This window comes from Meleagris gallopavo, chromosome 6 (assembly GCF_905368555.1).
Source record: "Meleagris gallopavo chromosome 6, MGAL_WU_HG_1.1, whole genome shotgun sequence".
Lineage (NCBI taxonomy): Eukaryota > Metazoa > Chordata > Aves > Galliformes > Phasianidae > Meleagris > Meleagris gallopavo.
Genome location: NC_139409.1, coordinates 5874593 through 5887564, shown reverse-complemented (window position 1 = coordinate 5887564; position 12972 = coordinate 5874593). Strand labels below are relative to the sequence as shown.

Sequence of the window (12972 nt, the reverse complement as noted above, 5' to 3'; positions counted from 1 at the left end):
ATCCCTGTCCACGGTATATCTTAAAATGTACATCTTTAGCAATTTCTGATTTAAGGAAGAAACAACTAGGTGCCTTTGGGACAGAAAACAATCAGGGTTTCCTGGGATTTGGAGCATCCCATAACTTCTGTGCTAGCCACGAGTGGGGAGGGAGGGAGAGAAATGTTTATTCTGTTTAATTTAACAAACAGAAATTTAAGCAAAACTTAATCACAGTGTGCAGGTAAATTTCCTGATATGCTATGAGAAGGCTCTTTCATCTTGCAGATTAAAGGCTACCTGGGGAAGTTGTTGCTCAGGAAGGTAAAGTAAGCATTAACAATCCTAGCTCGGTGTGCAATGGGCCATTTTCACATTCAGAGTGGAGAAAATTTTCTCTCAAGAGAAGAGTTACAACAAGGAGCATTAGTACAGTGTGCTGTATGTTTACATCTTGCATTGGGGCAGGGTGGATTACTCCTCACGCAGTGAGATCCAGTAGTGAAAGCTAAATCTCTCAAAATTCAATCCAGAAACAAGCATACACTCTTAACCATAAGGACTTAAAGCTCCTTGAACAACTTGCTTAAATTCCTCATCATTTGACATCTTTAAATCAAGTCTGGAAGTGTTCATAGAAAATATGCTCTAAATCAGCTCAGATTTAAGAGCCTGGTGCATGATTCCCACTGTGAGGATCTCTAGCCTATGTTATATGGGAGGAAATACCAAGTGAGCAGAATGACCCCTCTTGTCTTAGAGCTGCTGAAACCAATGAGCAGTACATCCCATACCACATCGGCCTGTGGAGTATTTTGATTAATTATGGTTTATTTATTTATTTATCAATCATTTCAGCTCTTGAGTTTTCTTCACATTCCATCCTTTTCTAAATCTACTTCCAAGGAGACGGAAAATATGAATTCTGCTCAGAGTACCTTTGGTGTTCTCTGCATTGTTGATATTCCCCTGACCCAGTTACTATACATGATGGAAGGGAGAGAAATAAATCTTTAGAAATTGCGACCCTTCTGATGAACATTAGGATGATGTGAAGAGTGCCCTGGACTCCATTTTCTCTACTACCTGGAAACTGGGAGTGTCAAGAAGTGCCCACTTCTTAGGATCATGGTTTCCTGCAATTTCAGGAGATATATGGGCAACTCTACCCTTCCCCTAGCAACAGCTACCACCACTCCTCTCTGGAAATTGGCTTTCTCTTCTCCCTTCTGTGTATGTGAACCATCATCAGAACCTCAGTGTTTCATTTTATGCTGTAAATAGATAGCCTGCTATTTTCACGTCTGTGTTTAGCCTGTACACTTTTAAAACATCGCTTTTGTGGATCTCTGTTCTCTTTATTTCAGGCTATTATCAAATCAGTGCAAACTCACCATGGAGATGCACACAACGCTTCACAATGAGGTAGGAACCATTCAAGCTCTAATTGCTTCTGTTTCTGCTGGAGTCCTATACAAAGACACAAAAGGAAAAAGAAAAAAGATGTGCTAAGATATGTTCTTTGTTCTGTCTCTATACTGATAACCTTGGAGGTTATTAAAGCAGAGAGTAGAAGTTTAAAAAGATAAAGAGAGTCTATAGCAAATTTGGAGAAGTGATTGCAACTCAGATGGAGGCCTGAGGAGCCTGGGCAGATCACCACACTCCTGGGGGAACTGTAAACTTAATTCAAGCTGGTGCATCAATGTTTTTGCCCAGTGCTGTATAGTGAAGCCAGATTGTGTGGAAGCACATTAGACATCTCACTTTACACAACATGCCCATACCTTGGTGTTTATAAGACATTTATTGGACAAGAACAAACCTGGGCCAAAGGAATGGCGGTCCAGAAATCGGAACAATTTCTTGACAGGCAGATCTCTTATGCTACAGAATGATTTCCAGTGGTGGGTTGCTTGGGATATTTAAATCTTGATTTGGAAACAATAAAAACCAGCAGTAGAATATGGCCACCCAAAATATCATAGAATCACAGAGTCTGCTGAGTTGGAAGGGACCCTTAAAGGCCATCTGGTCCAACTCTCCAGCAATGAACAGGGACACCTACAGTTCCATAAGGTGCCCAGAGCCCCGGGCAGCCAGACCTTGGATATCTACAAGGATGGGGCATCCACTACCTCTCTGGGATGCTATACATCTTCCATCTGTACTGTCATCAAAACCATAGGTGGAAAAATGGTTATGGATTTTACATCCCAAGCTATTCTGAGGCCACTGCTGGCAGATGGCACTGGGTCTAATAGGCAAGGCTCTACCCAGCCACCTTCCTCCCTGCTCCACTACACAACAGTGGTTTATGGCTGGTACCATAGGTAGAAGCATTTCTTGAACAAAGTGAACAAAGTTCAGATCTTCAACTAAGCCACAAGGATGTCATTGCTTTAGATTATTCTTTGCCTATCTTAGTTGACACCTGGAACTGTGACATCCAAGGGTAATTCACTAGCAGATATTTTAGGTAAATAACAGGGTAATAGGTTTTATTAGCTGCATCTAAAGTCTCTGTAGACAAATTTAATTCTTTTGTGCATAAAACTTCAAGAGGGATCTTTCTGGTTGTAGTATCTTTGAAGCACAGAATAGCCTGAATACCAAACTCAAAAGGCAAGTACCAACTGGAAGCATATGGAATTAGAGCTGCTTCATTGCATGGAGATGCGAAGTGAGGCTGGGTTCAGACAAGGACCTTCTTGTTTACGCTGTTCTGTGTTACTTCTTTTTGAGCCAGCCAATCCATTGTAGTCAGGTCATGTGAGCGCCTGTTTATAACAGTAGTCAAAAGCAGAATTGAGAGACTTCAAACAGTCAACGAGGGCACCAGTATCTCTTGACCACTTCTAAAACGGTTATTTCTGAGGAATACACAGATGGGGCGTTATAATGGGGTCCAATCTTACATTCCCAGTTCAAAGCAATTTTTGTTTATCTTAAGCCAGGTCCTCGAAGTTACAGTCTGTAGATGATGGCAGCTGCAGTGGGTCTATAAAGCCACAGATCTTTTTAAAACAGAGAAGAGCCTTTGAAGAAAGCAGAAACAAAGAGGCTGAATATAGGTTGACTTCCTGATTTGTCTCCCTCCTGCTTATCAGGGCTCACACCCTGTCTCATTCCCTTTATGCTCTCTATGCTTCAAATGGCTGAATAGTTACAGTGAGTAAATCTGTCGTTATGGCTTTACTCAGCATTCATCTCAGCTTTCCTGTGGATACCACTTGTGGGATTCTAACACTGCAGACCTGAGACGACTTGCATAATTTGTGTTCATATGAACAGAAGCTTTCGAAATGTTACAGAATCAGAATGCATTTTGAAATGTTACAATCAAATAATCCCATCTGTAGTTGGGAGTTTGTAGCAGGCTGACTTACAGTTGCCTTTTTGCAGCAATTACAGAATTTCGGTGGTAGGAAGCATTTTGGCTGAGCTACACCTCCTCTCAGCTTTCAGCATCCTCACAAGATGATATTTGTAAAGACAATGGAAAATTCTGCATTTTGCATTTTAATTATCTCCAGGAAGACTTAGTGACAGCATCTCCTACTGTCTTCAGAACTTCTCCAGTCTCCCATACTTTAAAATCCCTGTGAGCTTCCAAGCTGACAGGATGGGATTTTTATCTCTAGACTTTCCTTTACTTTTGGACAGTTCAATTGCTTCATTAAATACAGTGAAAACTCAGAAAAAAATCATCCTCCTCTTCCAATTCAAGCTTTGCTCATCCTGCTGATAATGAAATACGCTGTTGTCTGGTTCCTGCGATGAGTGGCATTTTTGACTGTAAGTGGGACACAGTGAAGCCTTCATCAGCACGGCCAATTAAGATAAAAATTTCCTGCTGTGTATTTGGACTGTATTTTGAAAGTATAGGTAACATTTTTTTTACAAAATAGGTTTCCGTGGATCTGGCTTTGAGATCTGAATATGGGTTAATAAGGGCTTCCTGAATGCTGGTCTCCTCCTCCTGACACTGGTGAGGGCTGCAAAATATTTCTGAAAATCAGACCCATTGCTGAAATGTGCTGCCAGACAGAATTTGATAGCTATTGTAAAAGTTCATTAGACTGAAGCCAAAAAAATCCCTGTCTGGTTTGGTGCAAAGCTCCTGTTCCCCTGAGTGCCTTTGGCTACAAATTCTGCATATTCTAATTTTAAAGTACGTTCATTTTCTATTTGGTGATAAATGCTTTCCTGCATAAGAGCCTTTTGATTGCTCTGCTAATTAAAGTGGGTAGTTTCCTTTTATGCTAGGTGGCTGGGCTTCTGGGTAACTGCGGTGTGCAGGGAACAGAGAAAGTTATCTGGCAGCCTTTATTACCCTCCCTCTCATCACCAACAGGTACTTGTTCTGGAGCTCTGAGCATTCTCAGTAAGGAAATGAATTAGGAATTAGTTGTAGAGAGCTTGGGGTCTCCCCTGAGCCTCCTCTTCTCCAGACTGAACAGACCCCAGTACTGAACACAGCACTGAGGCGCAGCCTCACCAGTGTCCGTACAGAGTCAGGATGCTGCTGGCCTTCTTGTCCCTCTTGGCTAGTAAATGGCTTAAAAGCTGTTTGATGGCTTAGAAGTCCTGGAGACAGAAGTAAGAATGCAACTTCCACGTTGTTATTTTTCTTCCTTGAGTGCCTGTTGTGGTCAGCATTAATATTAGTGGTTGTGGCATGCAAATGTGATAAGAAACTTGCTCTCATTCTGCTGCTTTAATTGCCAAACTATAATGTACCTTCACTTCTACAAAAGAAAGCCTCCCTCTTGATCTGTAATATTAAGGAAAATGTAAAGGAATACCCAGTACAGAAGTAAATAACCATGGCCAGCTAGGGCAATCTCTTCAGAAGGAAGTCTCTGGGGATGGAGATGTAGCTACTGCACATTGTTCTTCCAGGCTGGACTTCTCCTCTCACAGATATTGGGGCAAGCTATCAAAGAAAGGCCTCAAAACATCTCAGATGGTTATCTGAAAAGGGCACTGCTGTAAGCAAAGAGAACTAATACATGACCAAAACTTTCAGAACAAAAGGTTGAGGAGAACGTGTGACAGTGCTTTTGTCTCTCTGGGAGGACATGGCTTACATCTTCAGGATGCTCTGCATATGCAAGCATGCTCCTGCTGGTCTCTTACTGTATTCTGGTGTCTGTGTAAGGTGTTCACATGGCTCAGGAGCATTGTTATAACACAGCATTACCATCTCTATCCAATTTCACGTTGTCAGGGTGGGTGGGGGCTTTGCTAATGGCATTCAAGAGTTTTTGGTGAGGACAACAAGATCACAGCAATCAGAAAAGGGTGCAGTTCTTAAAGGCCGCTTTCAGAGCCTGTGGCTAAAGGGGCCTGAGATTCAACAGCAGCAAAACCTCATGGACTTGTCTTGCTTCACGTGAAATTTGGAGATGTCTGGAGACTTGCAACGGAAACAAAAACAAAAAACTAAGTATCACTCTCAGAACCTTGTTTCCCATCCTAAGTAGTAACAGAAAGCAGAAGCCTTGCAGGCAGCGAGGGAGAGCAACCATGGATGCAGTGTCTGTATATAGGGTAACTTCTTTTGGTCAGACCCCTAAAGCTAAAGAGGCCATAAAGTGAAATTTTTATAACAGCGCCATTTCAGGCTCCAGAGGAACAGAGAGAACCCAGACTGAAACTCCTTACATCTCATATGTTTTGATCTTCCCAGGACTCTACATACCTGAACTGGGAACATTTAAATCTTCCTCCCCAGTTGAAAAGATTCTTTGAGCCTGGACGTCAGGGTGTGCTGATACTCCATAACAACGTCTGCTTGGGATCATGTAGAGGAAGAAAAAAAAGAAAAAATATTGCCCTGTTATTGGAGATGTATCTCCCTGCTTGATGTGCAAGATGGGATCAGTTCTATACCCCATGCAACATACTTTAGAACTAAGCCATGCAGGCTGCATGGCATGCTGCATTAGTTCTAAAGCCATACTATGTGCATTGCATTGACTTGCCCATAGTAATCAGGCTTTTCTTTTTATAACCAACACACCACAGATTGTATTATTTCCCCAGAACTGTCTCTCCTGTTGGTTCTGAGGCAGAGCATCACCTGAGTGTGGCTCAACCCCAAAGGCTTTGATACTGTAGACATGATGTATAGAGGGTTAAATACCAGGTTCTGAAATCTCCTGTAAAATGGAGAGGGAACGAGGGAAAAAGAAGAGAGTGTGAGTCTAACAGTGTGAGTTTAACCCTTGGCCATTGTGGTCCTGATGGCTGTAACAGTTCATCATTAGCAGACAGTCTTACATGGGAAATAAATATTGCTCACCTTCCACAGGCATGATGTTGACTGCCCTGTGGAGTTGAATGAGCTATTTTAAAGCTTCACTTCAGGGTAACATGCTGTTAATAGGTAACCAGCAGGTCCAGGAAAATAAATATTCTGCCCAATAACTCCAGAAAGCAGAATTTCTAGGGTATTGTGGAATAATCACAAATCCTCCTAATAATGCGTTGTAAGTCTGGCTGCATTTGTTCACTGTAACACTAATTTCAGAGCACCCGCAGAGCTGATGTGGATCTGGAGAGCTGTTTAACACATGGCTTCTTTCAAAAGTTGGGTGAGAAGAGCTGCCTGTTGGATACCAGGCAAGCAGTCATGTAAGGACGTGTTGGGTGTTCAGGCAGCCTTCCAACTCAGTACACTTCTGGATTGAGTTCCTGAGCCTGATCAACTGAAGGTAATGTTTGATATGGAAATATATAGATCAGGAAATGCTACAGTTTTGGTTAAGGCAAGTTTCTAACTACAGGAACAGGAGTGGACAGAGGGCTTCTTTAAGTCTAGAACATCAAGACTAGGCATGAGAGATGAGTCAGAGGCCAAAACTCTGCCACCAAGATGTAAAGTAGAAGTAGTTGCAGGCTTTGGGGCAGTGCTATTGTATGGATTAGAAGAAAGTTCATTTCTTCAATTACCTAATCTTATCATGTGAGAGTTATTGTATATTTTAGGGAAAGCACAGTATCATTTCCTATTACTTTTATAATATAGTCAATGTCTGCATCCCATTATGTTGATTCTGCATGACTGAGTACTGAGGTCACCGGGGAAAGCCATTACAATCATCTGCAGCTCTGCTAAAGCCAGGAAAGTTGGACTTGCTTAAAATAGGTTCAAGATTTCTTAGTCTTGTAATGACTGTAAGGATGTGGTAAGGATGTGGATCCCATAGGACCTTGTTACTGAGATACTCAACAGAGGCGATGTGAAGACTTTCGGTCTATTTCTCCCTCGTGGAGTCTCAGCCTTGTTCTTCACCTGCATACAGCTTAGCCCTTATAACATTCTAGTTCTTGTAAACTCATCTCATTGGCAGTGAAACCCTTATGCTATAGTGGCTTTTTGCCTTTTGTGTGCGAAGGTGAACTCATGGAAATAACTATAGCCATGTCTTCGAGATTAAGTGGAAAAAGTTCTCTTTGGCTTTGATGTGGACAGTGGTTTGTAATTTGTGTCATGCAGTCCAAACAGGAGAGGCTAATTTTGGAAGAAATGGTGCTTTCTGTTCATATCCCACTGGTCGTTTCTCATAATGACAAGCACAAGTGAGTTGGGTGCCTTTCCTAGATGTGGACACATTTCCTGTAGGATGCTTAGTGACACCCTAGTCAGAGATCAGACAGACCTCTTAAATCTATTGCTATTACTATGAACAGGGAAATTTGCTGTACTAAGAATGTAACGGTAAAGAAATACAAATCAATATACATCTAATCTAAGTTAAACTGAGCTTTAGGGATTAATCAAATCTTAATTATAGTCCAAACCACACAGCTCTAGTTATTTCTAAATGCACAGGCTGAGCATTTAGGAGGGTGCTGGAAACCAAATATCACCTTTTTGCATTTCTGTAATTAAGCATTACACATTCATAACCTTTTCAGATGTAAATTATTAATGTGCGTAGTTGTACTTTTAATTAGGACAAACTCTTAGGGACAGACTCTAAGACCGTTATTTATCTTGTACCTTTTTCCACCAGGAGTTCTCTTAACTTCAGTGGGATGGTTCATCTGACAAGATGCTATTCATTTGTATTTTTGGAAGAGTGCATCACATGTTAGGCCATGCATTCAATGAGGGAGCAGAGAGGTCTGAAACAGCTTGGAGCCTAAGATCAACAGACAGGAAGATGTAAAATAAAAAAGAAGAAATTGTGGTACAGGAAAAAATAAATAAATAAATAAAAATGGAGAAGCGTAGTGGTAAAATTTATAGCTCACATCAGTCCTGTGTCCAGAATAGGTGACAAAGAATTTCTGAAGGTCGTAACTGAATTAGGTGACTGGACAGCATGAAGGTACATGACAAGTTAGTGTTAGCAGTAGTATTATTTTGTGGGCTTAGCTGTGGATCAAGGTCTTACTTTGCTAGGCACCATATAAACCCAGCTCAAGGTGAGAGTCCTTGCACTGTTATCCTTCAGTTAAACCACTGGTGAATGTAAAACCATCCATATAAAAAGTGAAAAGGAATTTCAGTACATTTCTTAGTTACAGGTGCAGCACTATCATAAGAGTTGCAATGGTAAGTGACAGGGGATCTAGGGATAATTCAAAAATTGACTTGAGGAGGTTTAAAAATCTTCAATTAATTAAAAAGCATTAATTAAGGCAAAACAAACTGAGCTATGTTGACATACGTTGGCTCAATACAAGTCCTCTGTGAGGGCTAGTGAGTGTTTATCCCTGCAGCCACTAATTACAGGTGCCTCATCCTCTCCCACCTGGAGAATCGGAGCTGCTGTGAGCAATGAAAAGGAGCTAGTAGCTCCCTGGTTGGAGTACTGCACAAGGAAAGATCTGTTTAAAAAGGGGAATGCAGAAAGCTTGAGAAAAAATGAAGCATCCTAGTCAAACAGAAAAAATATATATCTGAATCATTATTGAACTTTTCTCTCTCACCCTTCTGTCAAACAGCCCAACAGGATGTGTTAGAAATAAGATGGAGTAAATTTCAGCATGGTATAAAACCAAGGCTCCTCTCTCATCTGGAATGCTATATGTCACTGCCAAGGGAATTAAAGGATGTTCAGATAAGGATGACAAGAATAATTTGAGACCTGAGAAAAAAAAAATCTTATACGGTGAGAGATTGAAAAGATAAGTGGTGTTTACAGTAGAAGGGAGCTAAATAAGAAGGGCTGTGATAAAAGCTCGTGCTGTCAGTGCCGTGGGAGGGGAATGGGGAAGAGGAACCCAGGAGATATGGGCAGTGGTGCCACTAAGCCTGTTTGGAAAGGAGTGAGAAAAGGTGGAGTAAAGAGTAAAAGAGAGCACTATCAGAAGCAGCAAAAAGGTATTTAGTGGTCTTACTATTTTTTCAATAACTTCCAAATAAAGGCATGAAATAAAAGAGCAGAAGGTAAGAAATGAAAGGTTAATGAGAAATCATTGAATGGCTTGAGTTGGAAGGGACCTCTAAGATCATCTAGTTGCAGCTCCTCTGCCATGGGTAGAGTGTAACTGTGAGAAATATGATAGATTTGTGAAGTTCAGTTCAATTGAGTGTTGTAGATACGTGACAAGATTGATAGAGGAATTGACCATTCTTGAAAGTTGGGCGACACACTACAAAGAAGTGCCCCAAAAGTGATAACTACCTGTATTCTCTTCTCATATCATGCATGCTGAGCTTCCCAGGAGGAGCTGACCTCCAGCATGAGGCTCACACTGCCTTTGGTGCCATCCTTGCTCTGGTCAGGAGCTCAGCATTTCCACTTCCCCACCTAATTCGGAAAAACATTCCAGCAAGAGGCTAAATTAAGTTTAGCTAAAAGCATTTCATTCAGCTTCACTAAAGACAGTTATCCTATGTTGGATAAATACCCACTGGGTTTTAAGAGCATATTTATCTGAAGATTAAGTACAAGATGGAGCTGTTTATCCAATGGGGCAAGTGGATTAACAAGGTGAAAACTGAAGCATCTATCCTATTATACTGCAGCTGATGACCTAATTTTGTTACTTTTCTGTCTCAATTTATTCTAAATCACCATTCACCTGCTTCTCCCGTCTAAGCAAAGCTGCTGACCTGAGTCTGCCCAGTTTAAGAAAGGGGAACCCAGTTAAAAATTGGTCAGTAGGGTCAATTATATAAATATTCCTTGGGAATGTGAGCTGGGGTCTCTCTCACCCTTCCTTCTTTTTGCTCTGCTCCCAGAACCCTACCCTTCTCCCTGTATTACAGACTCTCTGCAGCCCTTAAATCTTTAGTCTTGCCCTCTTTCTGAAACTTCAGTCTGGGGTATGTATCCATTTGTCCAAAAACATTCCTTCAAAGTTCCTCCTTTCCGTTAGCCAGCAGCCATGGTTGTGCAGTTGCCTGAAGAAAGGTGTCCAGTGAGATGGTCTAACATCTCCCACCTGCAGCTGAGGAAAATGAGTAGATTTTATATTGTATCTACCAGCTCCATCCTGATGCTTAGGATGTCTTGGATATGAGAAAAAGAAATGGGGATCTGGAAGCATTATGGAAACAAATTTAGACTTAAAAAGCATAGGGGCTGTGTCAACTCCTATCAACTTTCAGCTTGTTTCTCTGAATTTGTTTGAGGATAACAGATTCTTCCAAGTCCCCACTTGATGTAACATCATTACACATACCATCAACAGCATGGCATCCCAAACTGGCCACAGCAGTCTCACCTGAGCTGGTTTTGATTAGCTGCTTTAGTCACAAATCCAGCAAAAAAATCTCACCTCTGCATATCACTAGGAAGGTAATCAACATCTCTAATCTGTCTCTAATCAGGAAAAAGCATTTTTTTTTTGTTGTTGTTGTTACCTTCATGGCAGATAACTGGTATCCTAAAATAAGGATTAGTCCTTCTGTGCATTAGTAAAATGCATCTAATCCTAAATTTGTTACTGAGTAGGGCTTGATCAGAAGGCATCCAGTATTTCCCCATCAACCTAAACTGCCCTCTCATTTTACTTTTTGTCCAATGACATTGAAAATGATGAACTAGCTGAAGAAAACAAGAGTGGGAAACAGACTCCAAGGCCAAGGAACTGTTCTGAGGAGGAATCATAGAGTCAGTAAGGTTGGAAAAGATTGCTAAGATCATCTATTCCAACGTCCACTCCCACCACTATTGCCCACTAACCATGCCCCTCAGTACCACAGCTCCACATTTCTTGAGCAACTAATGAATGACCGTCAGCTCTGCTGATGGAGACCTCTTCCATGGGGCAGAAGATACAAAGGGTAGAAGGGAGAAAATAAAATATCCTGGTGACTTAAATTTGAGAAGCATTGTCAGTAACAAAGAGGCTCTAGATATCCATCAGGAAAGCCTGGATGATCTCACAGGCTGAAATTGTGTGGAAATGGGATGAAACTGTAAAATCCTGGCTGTATGACTTTGCACATTCCACTAATTCCTGCCATAATCAGAAATTCTACGGGTTCACTGAGGCTGCAGAGGAGAAAAACTTGAATGTAGTGTTTAATCATGTCTGAGCTACCAACGTCATGTCACGTCATGTCAGACTAATGCGATGCTGACATGTATCAAGAGACACATTGCTAGCAAAGATACAGCTGTATTAATGCCATCGTACAGGCGGCTGATGAGCCTCTCCTGGAACAGCATGTACAATTCCCATTGCTGGTGTTCACAACTGATGAATTAAGATTGAAACAGGAAGGACCACTGATCAGGGAAACGAACAAACTGCTTTACCAGAGGAGATTACAAATTCCACTCCTTCAGCCTGGGAAAGACAAATGTATGTAATGACTGCTCATAAACATATCGAGGAGGTAAGCATCAAGGGGGATGGACCAATTAGCCTGCAGGACAGCATTACCACAGGAATAAACAGGAATGAATTGGCCATTAATTTAAACTAGTGAATAGGAAGAAGCGTGCAAGTGGCAGAAGTGAGTCCCTGTAGCAGCCTCTTGGAGCTGTGGAGGGGAAAAATAGGGTTAGATGGAAGCTGGAGCATGACCATTTCTGAAAGGGAATATGTGGAATCTGACACTGCAGGAACTTGTTAAAAAAATAAAATACAAAAAAAAAAAAAAAAATAGCCAGAGGTACCTTTTAACCTGGTGTAATTCTGTTCCAGGTTGGTTGGAGGCCTGGGCAGCCTGATTTAGTGGTTGGTTGCCATGCCCACAGCAGGGGTTGGAACTCAATGATCTTTAAGGTCCCTTCCAACTTAAGCCATTCTGTGATTCTGTTTGTTTTTGTAGTTCCACTGCCCACAGTAGCATTGCATGGACGTGAAAGGAGAAAAATCAGCTGTAGGGTGCAGGTCTCCAGCATCTAGGCTAAAACAAAACAAAAAATTCCTCCCTGACATGTAGTACTACTTTTGCTTATCTATTTTTAATGTTCCAAACCCGTATAGAGCCCAGACCCTACCCCAAAAGTTACAAACTAAGGCAGGGCCTCTTTTTATGCTAGATGCATTTTATGATGTCTCAGGATACTTTGCAAACAGGGCCAAGTCACAGAATTAAATTCACAATATGCTTTTAGCGTTTGGTTGATATATTAAACTGGATTATAGACTTGTATCATAGGAAATTATACTCGCGCTTTAGTTCCATTAGCCTACTTTAAACATTGGTATTAAAAGCGAATACTTACTTAAATACCAAACTGTGCCGGGTTATAATCTGTTTCTCTGATATCGTAGATCATTTGCAAACCACAAAGCCCCTTTGATCTTGTAGAATGCTCAACTGAACTTAAAAGGAAATTAAACGCAGAGCTCAATTTTTCATTAAATTGTCACCCACTGTTTTAGAGTTATGACTCTTCAGATCTCTTTCTTCTAACAGGTGGACAAACAGAATGTTAATACCATGGTATCTGTGGAGTTATAAAATCTGTACTGTGCAAGACGTTTTCTAATTATTGCCACTTCTTTATTAGCGCCTTTAGCTCTCATTTTTTGCAAAAAGTCTCGGGACACAAAAACACCGCTGAA

The 12972-nt window shown here is 41.2% G+C and overlaps 1 long non-coding RNA gene across 1 annotated transcript in view; it reads left to right on the top strand.

Moving 5' to 3' along the window:
- LOC146544062 (uncharacterized) overlaps window positions 1-12972 on the top strand; it is a 100747-nt gene that overhangs the window by 69153 nt on the left and 18622 nt on the right. Inside the window, exon 2 of the long non-coding RNA XR_014884113.1 lies at window positions 1347-1404. This is a non-coding gene — a long non-coding RNA (uncharacterized LOC146544062). The remainder of the gene's footprint in view (window positions 1-1346; window positions 1405-12972) is intronic.